A 12,591-nucleotide genomic window follows, 5' to 3' on the forward strand; every position below is an offset into this window, starting at 1 on the left:
ACAACCTTTATGGTGTGCTACATTTTAATAATTAACCGGACCACAACTTATCATTATTAAATTGTTATACAAGACATCGTTCAAACAAAACTTAAAAAATTGTGGACATTGGCAGAGAAAACTTGTAAAAAACATTTAAAAAATGAAGAAAAAAACATACAAAAAACAGGTCATGCCATGCAGCAATGACTTCCTCAGTTCACTCTTGATTGATCTGATGTTTAGCAATTGCCGAGTTTTCCCACCAAGGGCGTCGTGGTTTCACTTCTTCGTCACTGCCTTTTCATTTCCAGCCAAGTGAAAATTTTTAATTATATTAAAGCGTCAACATTTAATAAGCGTTTGCTGCTGACGTGGCATCAAGCACCAGTTGCTCTATGGCGTAGACTGGGAACAAGTTTAAAACACAGGGAATAATAATAAATACACAAAAGTATTTTCCCATCAATAGCATAATACCAACTACTCTAATTAATTACTACTCTCTAAATGTAAAAGTGTGATTAACACCACTCTTTATTTTCCGAGTTGTCCCTCATACAGCTCTTTAAAAAGGGTGTAGTTATTTCACTCTTTTAGAGGAGTTTCATTCCAGGACAGAGTGAAAAATCACTCAATCTCAAAGAGTGGAAGACCACTCAAAAAGGAGTTTTTCCTCATAATTATGGCTCTTCAAAAAGTGACTTTCACTCTTTTGCATTTTAGAGAGTAGACCATTTTTTAGCTTATACGAGCCTATTCTATGGTGTCACGAAACGAATGCATTAACACAGTTCACAGTCAACCTCTTTACTGTCTGAACCACTCTGAAACAGAGCTATTTATATCAAGCCACACCAGCCTCTGATTTAGTATCAACCCAGTGCACACACAACCCTCCTACAGTTTGACCATTTAACTTCATAACTGAGGTTTGGAACAACAGTGATAAACTTTACCACTATGTTATCATTTTGTGAGCCCCCCAAAAACAGTTCACAGACAACGCTTCCAACGTCCAACCGATCAATATCACCCACTCTTGTTTCGAAACCGAGATAAACATTATGTTAGCGTGAAGTTTTGGTATCGATAACGTGGATTTAATTCACAGTCATCCTACTACTGCTTTTCTGTTGACTTCCATCAACTTATTTTTCAAAAGGTACCCATCTGATAGTTCATTTGCGAATCAAATTCACCGACCACAATCGACTCTCATGCCGTGTTACCAAACCGTCTCACCAACTATGATTAATTTTACTTAATATCTTAAGTTGAGAAAACAATATTGTTTTTTTGTTTACGATAATGTGTATCTGTTCTAAAAAATACTGTTGCGGTACCTTTAAGATCTGAACCTAACCTGTTTCATACGAAACGCTTTAATAAACGCCGGGCCGGATTAGAGGAAGCTTGAGTGGCTCTTTTGTTGTGTCTTGATGCCTTCGCTGTGCAGAGGAAACAGGGCAAGGTTGTTCAATGGTATAGTGTTACAAAACAGGAGCGAGAGAAGAATCAAGAAATATACACAATGTTGTTGTTTTAACAACAAAATTGTGTTGCTTAAAAGCAACACAATTTTAAATTTTACCTCGAATAATAACAGGTGTTTGTTTCACTCACGGGCGTTTTACTGACGTAGGCAAGGGTATCTGCGCTTACGTCAATCATATTTGTACGAGTAAGCGGGGAATTGTTTGCTTGTTCGCGTGCGTACTCAAGGTTTCAAGGCGTGCTTAGCACACACAGATAGCGATAAAATTCGGCACTTGCACAGTAAGCAGAGAATGGTTACAGAAGACGCATACATCAGTGGAAGGCAGGGCCGTGCAGTTGAGACTTAGTACATAAATTTACCTGCAGCCGGTTTCACGAAACTTTGCGCAACCTCGTAAAGTCCACTTGCGCAATGTTTATAGAGCAACTTGCGCCATAAACCTTGCGTAAGTGGACTTAAGCAGTTGCGTACAGGTTCGTGGAATCGGCTGCTGGGGTGCAAGAACATTTTGTGCCTTTTTTCAATGAGTCCATTCGAAGTATGTCTTCTTTTTCTTGGAGGACAGTTTCACATGAAAGTGGGATTTTAGTATATTACAACATAAAACATCCCTGTCTCGTATGATATTGTGGGTATGATCCATTTCCGGGTTGGGTTGGGTGGGTAAAAGTTTAGTTTTAACCTCGTTTAAGCTTCATTTTGACTTTGGGTCATTTTGATTCCGGAATTAGCTGACCTAGAAATAGGCCAATTACCATTCGACTTGCATCTGAGCCAACCCTAGACTTGATTCAAGTCCCATTCTCGTGTGAGAGGTCCCTAAGCATGACACGCCACCTTAAGGCTAGTCTTGAAGTCAAGACGGTAATTGTTAAGCGCGGTGTGTAGTTACAGCGCGGCGTAGCTGCGGGGACGATACACACACCCTCGATCCCAGTATGTGTGTGTGAGTCAGTCGCAAGAGAGCTGCCTCGCGCTACCTACGACTGTTGCATGTGTAACATCGCACTGTGACTGTTGCATGAAAGGCAGACAAATAGGCAGCGCCTAACGACTTGTCATCAAGTCTACCTTAAGGCCGAGTCACACTGCAGCGATAACGAAAACGATCACGACGCAGAGAGAACGCATTCTATTGGTTGAATTGCTCCACGCAGAACACGTACACGCACACGCTCATTCAACAAATAGAACGCGTTCTCTTTGCGTCGTTATCGTTATCGTTCTAGTCGGGGGGGGGGGGGGGGGCGGAAGGGGTATTGCGCAATCATTTGCTAGCGCGTTTTGGGTACACTCCATTTTAAAAATAGGTGATGACAATATTAAACAAGAAAGATAACATGAATACCGCTGAAATGCTCTCTTTAACAGCACTGAAAACATAACAGTACTTATTGTAAGAGTATTTTCAATTGTGAAACTGATTAGTTTTACATAAAATGCTTAAACATTTTACCGACAATTTTCGTTGGCTTATTGCAGCGGCCAACGTGTATGAATGGGTCCAGGCGGAAGTTTCGTTACAAAACGTCACCCCTAAAATGGCTATAAACATCGACATAATGTGAAAAAAATTATCGTTCATCCTCTGATTTTTTTTACTGAACGTTATGATGAGGGATAGATCTTTCTTTCCTGAAAGTTTAAACAAAATCCCTCCGTACATCCTCTGGATATTTTACGTTTTTTAAGAGGTATTTTTGAGAAAATGGTTTCTGCCTATACTTGGTTTCCACTCAAACGATCGTCTGTTGACGGACGGGAACATTCGCCGCAGGTAATGTTAATTCTGAGGCAAGCGCACATCTTAAACATAGTATGTAAGACATGTCGTTTACGCTAAATATATGTTGCTTATTATTAAATTATTAAGTTACTGAAGCAGTTGGCAATGCAAAAAAAATCATTTTACGATGTTTTCTAGTGTAAAAATTGGGTGAATTAACACTATTTAGAGATAAACGCACCCTTTGATTAAATGGACGCGTCCAGGCAGTCTCAACGGCCGCGCGCCTGCGTTCAAAGGGTCCGTATTCGAAATCTTTTAATTTTATATAGGGAATGTACGTGCACTACACAGCACAACATTTGCGTATGTTTGTATGGAGAGCTTCGACTATGAGGGGCCGTTTATGACTAAATAAGCAATTCCATATATATATAAGAGCAGAACCATATATATAAGAGCAAACCCATATATATAAGAGCAGAACCATATATATAAGAGCAAACCCATATATATAAGACAGAACCATATATATAAGAGCAAACCCATGTATATAAGAGCAAAACCATATATAAGAGCGGCGCTGTTAAATATATTTGTGTTTGTCATTTATATTTGAGGTTTTTTGGTCCTTTATATATTATATTTGCCGTTGATCCTTTATATATTTTCGGTGGTCTTCTATATATTTGTTTTGATCATTATATATTTATTATTTTGCTCTTAAATATATTGGTTTGCTCTTATATGGTTTTGCTCCTATACATATGGGTTTGCTCCTATATATATGGGTTTGCTCTTATATGGGTTTGCTCCTATGTATATGGGTTTGCTCCTATATATATATGGTTTTGCTCCTTTATATATAGTTTTGCTCCTATATATATGGTTTTGCTCTTATATATATGGGTTTGCTCTTATATATATGGTTTTGCTCTTATATATATGGGTTTGCTCTTATATATATGGTTCTGCTCTTATATATATGGGTTTGCTTATTTAGTCATATTCGACCGGCGCTCGTCGTGAAAGAAGAATGAGATTATTTTCAACGTAGGTGGCGGGTTCGTGGCGCGACCCCTTCCGCCCCCCCGCCTGTATAATACATTGTGAGAAACGGCTCCCTCCGAAGTAACGTAGTTTTCGAGAAATAAGTAACTTTCCACTAAAATAATCGAATTTGATTTCGAGACCTCAGAATTAGGTTTTGAGGTCTCGAAATCAACCATTTGAAAGCACATAACTTTGTGTGACAGTGTGTTTTTTCTTCCATTATTTACTCGCAACTTCGACGACCAATTGAGTTCAAATTTTCACAGGTTTGTTATTTTTTACATACGTTACACCAAGTGAGAAGACTGGTCTTTGACAATTACCAAAGGTGTCCAGTGGCTTTAAGAGTCACGTGACACACTCATTAATCACATATTTGTATACATGATATTCTTAATTAATGTTTTGATCTGTATGTTTATTGTTACACAGTTTTTATTGTTTTTTGTCTGTAATGTTTGAATCATGGCCAGTTTTAATTTCCCCAGTGTGGGATAATAAAGTTCTTATCTTATCCTAATATGTTGAGGTATTACAAGCTAGGTAGTCTCGCTATACAGTATATCGTACTAGGCATACGAATTGGAGTCACCTTGGCATTTACGTAACTTAATAATGCAACAGTTCTCTGTTGTAAACTGTGTTTGAGAGTCACGTTCGAGATCTTGCCTTGGTAGTCAATTAAAACCCAGAGGCGTGATACGACTTGTTACTTCTACACGTAGGCCTACTCCACCAGCAAATTTGTCGTCAGTGACCGGATAAAATTTAAAAATAATTGAGTCTACTCCTTTTCTTTTAAGGTTTACTCCATAACAACTAAACACGCTCAGTAATGGACACTGTTTTTGACTCCCGCTCATCATAAAACGATATATAAAATTCAGTTGTCACGACTCTAGACTAATACTCCTTTGTCAGTTGGAAACCTTGACCGAGAGTTGTTGTTTGTATACTCTCTTTACCAGTTCTGATGATTTGACCCAAATCTTGGCCAACGTTGTGCGAAGGTGTTTATCTTTTACCATCATTCGCCTTCACTTCCCAACCTGAATTTCAAAATTGCCTTCCAAATTGAGACGTTCAAGCAGACAGCACAATCCTTTCAATTAATTATTTGAAAGCCACTGGAAGGTTTGTGTACGTTTTATCAACTGGTTTTACCGACAGTTCCTGCTTTAGTAGAAAAATAAAAATAAAAAAAAAATGATTATGAAAGCAGACCAGTTGTAGTGCCACCACCAAAATAATATATTTGTAATGCTGATCCGTGAGTCGAGTTAAAGGCCTAGTGTTGCTTGACCCAATAAACTCAGGTTGTCCTACACAAATACCGGTACTACTCATCATGCATACCTTACTAGCATGCATAGAAAATCACACATGCAAACTTTGATGGTTTGCATAAAGCATAATAAATACATGAGAATATTATTTGCCTCGTCTTTGAGTACATTCCAATACTCCTTGCATAAATTTCACTACTGGGTAAACTCTTTGAAAGTGCGCTAATCCACCGGGGAAACACCATGGGCAGATTTTAAGATACCCAAATGAATGAACAAAACTCTGCAAGTTGTGAAAAACTGACCGTCAATTGGAGTGCCTGCGTTAAATATCACACCTTTGGTGTGTCAAACTCAAGAAATTTTCACACCGCAAAAGTGTGGAAAATAAAATGAATCTATAACAGGTGTAAAACTTGTTATGGTTAAATAGTGTGCCGCACTTCAATTAGAAAATGGAAACGCGGAGAGCACCACTTAAAGACCCTGAACACTATTGGTAATTACTCCAAATATTTGCTAGCATAAAAAACTCACTTGGTAACAAGCAATGAAGAGCTGTTGATTGTACAACATGAGAAACGACTCCCTCCGAAGTAAGTTTTCGAGAAAGAAGTAACTTTCCACTAAAATATTCGAATTTGATTTCGAGACCTCAGAATTAGGTTTTGAGGTGTCGAAATCAACCATTTGAAAGCACACAACTTTGTGTGACAGTGTGTTTTTTCTTCCATTATTATCTCGCAACTTCGACGACCAATTGAGTTCAAATTTTCACAGGTTTGTTATTTTGTGCATACGTTACACCAAGTGAGAAGACTGGTCTTTGACAATTACCAAAGGTGTCCAGTGTCTTTAAGAGTCACGTGACACACTCAATAATTACATATTTGTATACATGATATTCTTAATTAATGTTTTGATCTGTATGTTTATTGTTATACATGTTTTATTGTTTTTTGTCTGTAATGTTTGAATCATGGCCAGTTTTAATTTCCCCAGTGTGGGATAATAAAGTTCTTATCTTATCCTAATATGTTGAGGTATTACAAGCTAGGTAGTCTCGCTATACAGTATATCGTACTAGGCATACGAATTGGAGTCACCTTGGCATTTACGTAACTTAATAATGCAACAGTTCTCTGTTGTAAACTGTGTTTGAGAGTCACGTTCGAGATCTTGCCTTGGTAGTCAATTAAAACCCAGAGGCGTGATACGACTTGTTACTTCTACACGTAGGCCTACTCCACCAGCAAATTTGTCGTCAGTGACCGGATAAAATTTAAAAATAATTGAGTCTACTCTTTTTCTTTTAAGGTTTAATCCATAACAACTAAACACGCTCAGTAATGGACACTGTTTTTGACTCCCGCTCATCATAAAACGATATATAAAATTCAGTTGTCACGACTCTAGACTAATACTCCTTTGTCAGTTGGAAACCTTGACCGAGAGTTGTTGTTTGTATACTCTCTTTACCAGTTCTGATGATTTGACCCAAATCTTGGCCAACGTTGTGCGAAGGTGTTTATCTTTTACCATCATTCGCCTTCACTTCCCAACCTGAATTTCAAAATTGCCTTCCAAATTGAGACGTTCAAGCAGACAGCACAATCCTTTCAATTAATTACTTGAAAGCCACGGGAAGGTTTGTGTACGTTTTATCAACTGGTTTTACCGACAGTTCCTGCTTTAGTAGAAAAATAAAAATAAAAAATTGATTATGAAAGCAGACCAGTTGTAGTGCCACCACCAAAATTATATGTTTGTAATGCTGATCCGTGAGTCGAGTTAAAGGCCTAATAATGCATGACCCAATAAACTCAGGTTGTCCTACACAAATACCGGTACTACTCATCATGCATACCTTACTGGCATGCATAGAAAATCACACATGCAAACTTTGATGGTTTGCATAAAGCATAATAAATACATGAGAATATTATTTGCCTCGTCCTCGAGTACATTCCAATACTCCTTGCATAATTTTCACTACTGGGTAAACTCTTTGAAAGTGCGCTAATCCACTGGGGAAACACCATGGGCAGAATTTAAGATACCCAAATAAATGAACAAAACTCTGCAAGTTGTGAAGAACTGACCGTCAACCGGAGTGCCTGCTTTAACTATCACACCTTTGGTGTGTCAAACTCAAGAAATTTTCACACCGCAAAAGTGTGGAAAATAAAATGAATCTATAACAGGTGTAAAACTTATTATGGTTAAATAGTGTGCCGCACTTCAATTAGAAAATGGAAACGCGGAGAGCACCACTTAAAGGCCCTGAACACTATTGGTAATTACTCCAAATATTTGCTAGCATAAAAAACTCACTTGGTAACAAGCAATGGAGAGCTGTTGATTGTACAACATGAGAAACGACTCCCTCCGAAGTAAGTTTTCGAGAAAGAAGTAACTTTCCACTAAAATATTCGAATTTGATTTCGAGACCTCAGAATTAGGTTTTGAGGTGTCGAAATCAACCATTTGAAAACACACAACTTTGTGTGACAGTGTTTTTTCTTCCATTATTATCTCGCAACTTCGACGACCATTTGAGTTCAAATTTTCACAGGTTTGTTATTTTGTGCATACGTTACACCAAGTGAGAAGACTGGTCTTTGACAATTACCAAAGGTGTCCAGTGTCTTTAAGAGTCACGTGACACACTCAATAATCACATATTTGTATACATGATATTCTTAATTAATGTTTTGATCTGTATGTTTATTGTTATACATGTTTTATTGTTTTTTTTTTCTGTGCTGTTTGAATCATGGCCAGTTTTATAGTTTCCCCAGTGTGGGATAATAAAGTTCTTATCTTATCCTAATATGTTGAGGTATTACAAGCTTGGTAGTCTCGCTATACAGTATATCGTATTATAACACCCCTTGCAAGTATTCTGCCTGCTCATTTTTTTAGAGCGCGTCACATGACATGTCTTAGTTTGCCAGACGACGGCCGTGTGATAGAGCGTCGGTTTGCCATGCGCTAGTCCGACAGACTAGCACATGGCGTGCAGAACCAAGACGTCCTGTGCGTGTACGAGAGTTATAAATTAATAGTCTGTAACCACTTCGGATTGCACGACACTACATGCAACACAGTTTGTAAAAGTGTATGCAATCTGTATTCGCGTCGTCCGTGGATTGTAGCATTCAGGTCTGTAACTTAATAATAAAAGTACAGTATTTAGAAATGTTTGGGTGTTATAAAACAAATATTGACTGCTTTTACTCGTGCAATGGTTAAAAACTAGGACTCCCTCGGTGATCCCCGTAGCGTTCTATTTTCCCTCGGCTTCGCCTCGGGAAAATAGAACGCTCCAGGGATCACCTCGGGAGTCATAGTTTTAACCATAGCACTCGAAGCAGACAATATTTGTATACTAGGCATACGAATTGGAGTCACCTTGGCATTTACGAAACTTAATAATAAATAATAATAATAAACAACATTTATAAGGCGCATTATGAATAAAAAAATTCCTCTATGCGCCTAACAATAACAACTAAAAGGCTAAACAGAAACAAGACCAATAATGCAACAGTTCTCTGTTGTAAATTGTGTTTGAGAGTCACGTTCGAGATCTTGCCGATGGTAGTCAATTAACTCCCACAGGCGTTATACAACATGTACTTTCTACATGTAGGCCTACTCACACACGCCGATAGTTAACGTTTCGCCAGTGACTGGATAAAATTTTCAATTAATTGTTTCCCCCGCCCGTTTACCTTGGAAGATGTATTCACTAACAATGAAGCAAGCCCCGTATACGAAACTTACACTGTTAAAGGCACAGGACACTATTGGTAATTACTCAAAATTGTTAGCATACAATCGTATTATTTGGGTAATTAATGAGCAATAGAGAGCTGACGATTGTATACAACATTGTGAGAAACGGCTCCCTATGAATGAAAAACATAGTTTTTGAGAAAATGTTGTATTCACGAATATTAAACGGCTTCAATGCACCTAAAAGTACATTTATGTTGAAAACTTCGCAACTTCGATGACCAATTCAGCCCCAAGTTTCACAGGCGTGTTATATACTGGTCTTTGCCATTTTACCGAACGTTTCCAGTGTCTTTAACACAATAATTGAATTAACTATTTGGTCACAACCGCCTCGCGACACCAGCTCGTTTGTAGTTGTATATAATTTGATTATAATTTGATCGTAGTTAAACTGTAGATGCACAACCCAGTTTTGTCATATCAACTGAAGTCAGTGTTTGGATGAGCACAATATTCTGCTGTGGTGGTGGCTCGTGAGTGTAAGGTTAACTCAGCGGATCCAAAACTATTACACTTTCGACGCCTTTGACAAGCCTGCTCTAGAAAGGTAACTATTAGTTACGTGTTTTTTTTTTTTTTTTTTTTCGTTTTTTTTTTTTTTTTTTTTTTAGAGTCGTTACCAATCGTAAAGCATAACGGACTAGGCTAAACCAGATTTTAAAAAGGGCGCCAGTTAAGGACGTAAACGAATGTAAATGAATGGTGTGAATTACACTCAAACTCTGAACCGGACTCTACCAACAGAATACCTGGATTGTACCGTGTCTCAAAAAAAAAAAAAATTAGAAACACTTTTGAAATGGCTGCCGAATAAAAAAATTGTGATTATGGGTTCAATTGTTTACATATGTATGAATAGCTTATGGATTCAACTTTTATATGACACCAAAAAGTCCGAAAATAGTTCATGCTTGGGTGACTCATTGAATAATAAGTAGCCGACATCCAGGAGTGAACTATGTATAAGCTACAAAGGCACTTTAATACCACTCACAAATTGAAAGGCTTATTACTGCGCAACCTAATTTTCATACCCTTCACGAAAGCGGACATTGCTTACCCAAACATCAATTATTTTCGGCATTGTTGGTGTCATATGGAAGTCGAATCCATAAGCTATTCATACAACTAAACATTTCCCCAAGAATTATATTTTTTTTAATTCGGCAGCCATTTCAAAAGTGTATAGTTTTCAGACACAAGTATGGTAACCTGACTACATCTGTATGGAACTACAGCATCTGAATATTTTTGCATGTAAAGTACTGTCGTCTCCCAGGTTGTATGTACTGTTTTAGATGTGATTTTTTAGCGACAGAGATTCAAAATAGCATTGGTATCCATCATTTTCGGAATCAGCACCCAACATTTGTTTAATTGGGTATAGCCTACGATACCAACTTGCACTTAAAAAATGCCGCTCTTTTCTTTTCAAATTTGGTCTGAACTATATACAGACAATCAAAGTACAATATTGGGTGCGTTCTATTAGCTTCCCTGGGTCGACCATGATCTGCCACCGGTATCTGCCACCTGTACGTTCGAATAGCTTTAACGTCATACCAGGGGCTCACCCAGGTAGGCCCCCTGTGCCTTGCTTGTGGAACGGGTCACTTGGGGCTGGCGCGAGGTGCATGACGTCACAACGAGAGGGTGAGTGGTCGTTTCGATTAGCTCTTGTCAGGGGCTCACCCGAATGAGCACCGCGGGGTCGACACGGAGAAGCTGATCGAACGCACCCATTGTATCAAGTCGACTCAGGAATTTCGGAACATATTTTGAAATTATTATTTTTTCTTATTTTGACGGGGTTCTAGTCTCAGCTGATACAGGGAGTTGTTGCCAGTGGAGGTGACATGATGGGTCCCATTCTGCTCCCGCTGGCTGTCTGCGGTAAGTAAAAATGATTGAATTTGTTTAATATTGCATTTCATATGTGTGTCATGGTTAGCGGTTAAGATCACTGGGTTGAATATTAAAGCATGGTGTGGGTTCGAGAGTCGTCACGTGACACATGTGTTCTTCAGCTACACACTTAACCATGATACTTCGTCCTTCGGATGGGACGTAAAGCCATTGGTCCCGTGCGATGTGTAATGTACGTAAAATATCCCAGTAATACTTATCGCTTAGAGAAGGTGGTTCGCCCAGGTGTTCTTGGCTGTGGCTGCTATGCGTCGTATCACATTGTAAACCCCTATACTATGCTACATAATTGGGTATCAGAATTTCTTCACTTCCATCACCTTTTTTTCTTCAAGTTTTTATAAGCGCCTTCATCACCTCGTTGGTGGTACGTGTGCTACCCATAAGACTTCGTTTTTAGTTCAAGCTTGGTAAATTCTGAATATACTTTGGCTGGGTATGATTATGATCTCTGTCCATAAACAAAACAAGACAAAATATTAATGATTTGCCTCTTTTGTTCTAATTTAATTTTTTGAGTGCCAGTGAATCAGCTTCTACTATAAGTATCCGAATCCCAAACAGCTCTATTTTGAAACAGTGTCTTACCTTGGCTTGGGAACTCTGTCCGTAAAACCAAACAAGACTTTAACCAACAGCATAACATGATATTAATGATTGGTTTATTTTGTTCTAGATAATTTGCTGAGTGCCAGTGAAGCAGCTTCTGCTATTAGATTCCCAAACAGCTCTATTTTGAAACAGTGTCTTACCTTGGCTTGGGAACTCTGTTCATAAAACCAAACAAGACTTAAAGACAGTGGATACTATTGGTAATTGTCAAAGACCAGTCTTCTCAACATATGCATAAAATAACAAACCTGTGAAAATATGAGCTCAATCGGTCACTGAAGTTGCGAGATAACAACGACGAAAGAAAAAACACCCTTGTCACACGAAGTTATGTGCTTTCAGATGCTTGATTTCGAGACCTCAAATTGTAAACTTGAGGTCTCGAAATCAAATTCGTGGAAAATTACTTCTTTCTCGAAAACTACGTCACTTCAGAGGGAGTGGTTTCTCACAATATTTTATATCATCAACTTCTCCCCATTACTCATTACCAAGTAAGGTTTTATGCCATGAATTATTTTGAGTAATTACCAATAGTGTCCACTGCCTTTAAACCCACATCGAAACTTAATATTGATGATTTGTTCCTTTTGTTGCAGTTTATTTGCTGAATGTCGGTGAAGCAGCTGGTACTAAAGTGTGCTACTTGACCCAAGAACCTGATCCAGATGAAGGAAACCGACTACGATGGATCCAACCATTTG

The 12,591-nt window shown here is 38.3% G+C and overlaps 2 protein-coding genes and 1 long non-coding RNA gene across 3 annotated transcripts in view; all 3 read left to right on the forward strand.

The window, feature by feature from the left end:
* Positions 1-12,591, forward strand: part of LOC139942799 (uncharacterized) — a 215,735-nt gene that overhangs the window by 40,928 nt on the left and 162,216 nt on the right. The gene's annotated exons all lie outside the window — the stretch shown is intronic.
* The window catches only part of LOC139943402 (histone-lysine N-methyltransferase SUV39H2-like), a gene marked incomplete at its 3' end in the record, with an annotated part of 182,670 nt that overhangs the window by 27,767 nt on the left and 142,312 nt on the right, over positions 1-12,591 (forward strand). The gene's annotated exons all lie outside the window — the stretch shown is intronic.
* LOC139942857 (uncharacterized) lies at positions 9,756-12,568 on the forward strand. Its single transcript, XR_011786709.1, has 3 exons — positions 9,756-9,896; positions 11,167-11,242; positions 12,487-12,568. It is a non-coding gene; the product is annotated as an uncharacterized lncRNA (long non-coding RNA).

The sequence above is a fragment of the Asterias amurensis genome, chromosome 10 (genome assembly GCF_032118995.1).
Source record: "Asterias amurensis chromosome 10, ASM3211899v1".
NCBI classification, from domain to species: domain Eukaryota; kingdom Metazoa; phylum Echinodermata; class Asteroidea; order Forcipulatida; family Asteriidae; genus Asterias; species Asterias amurensis.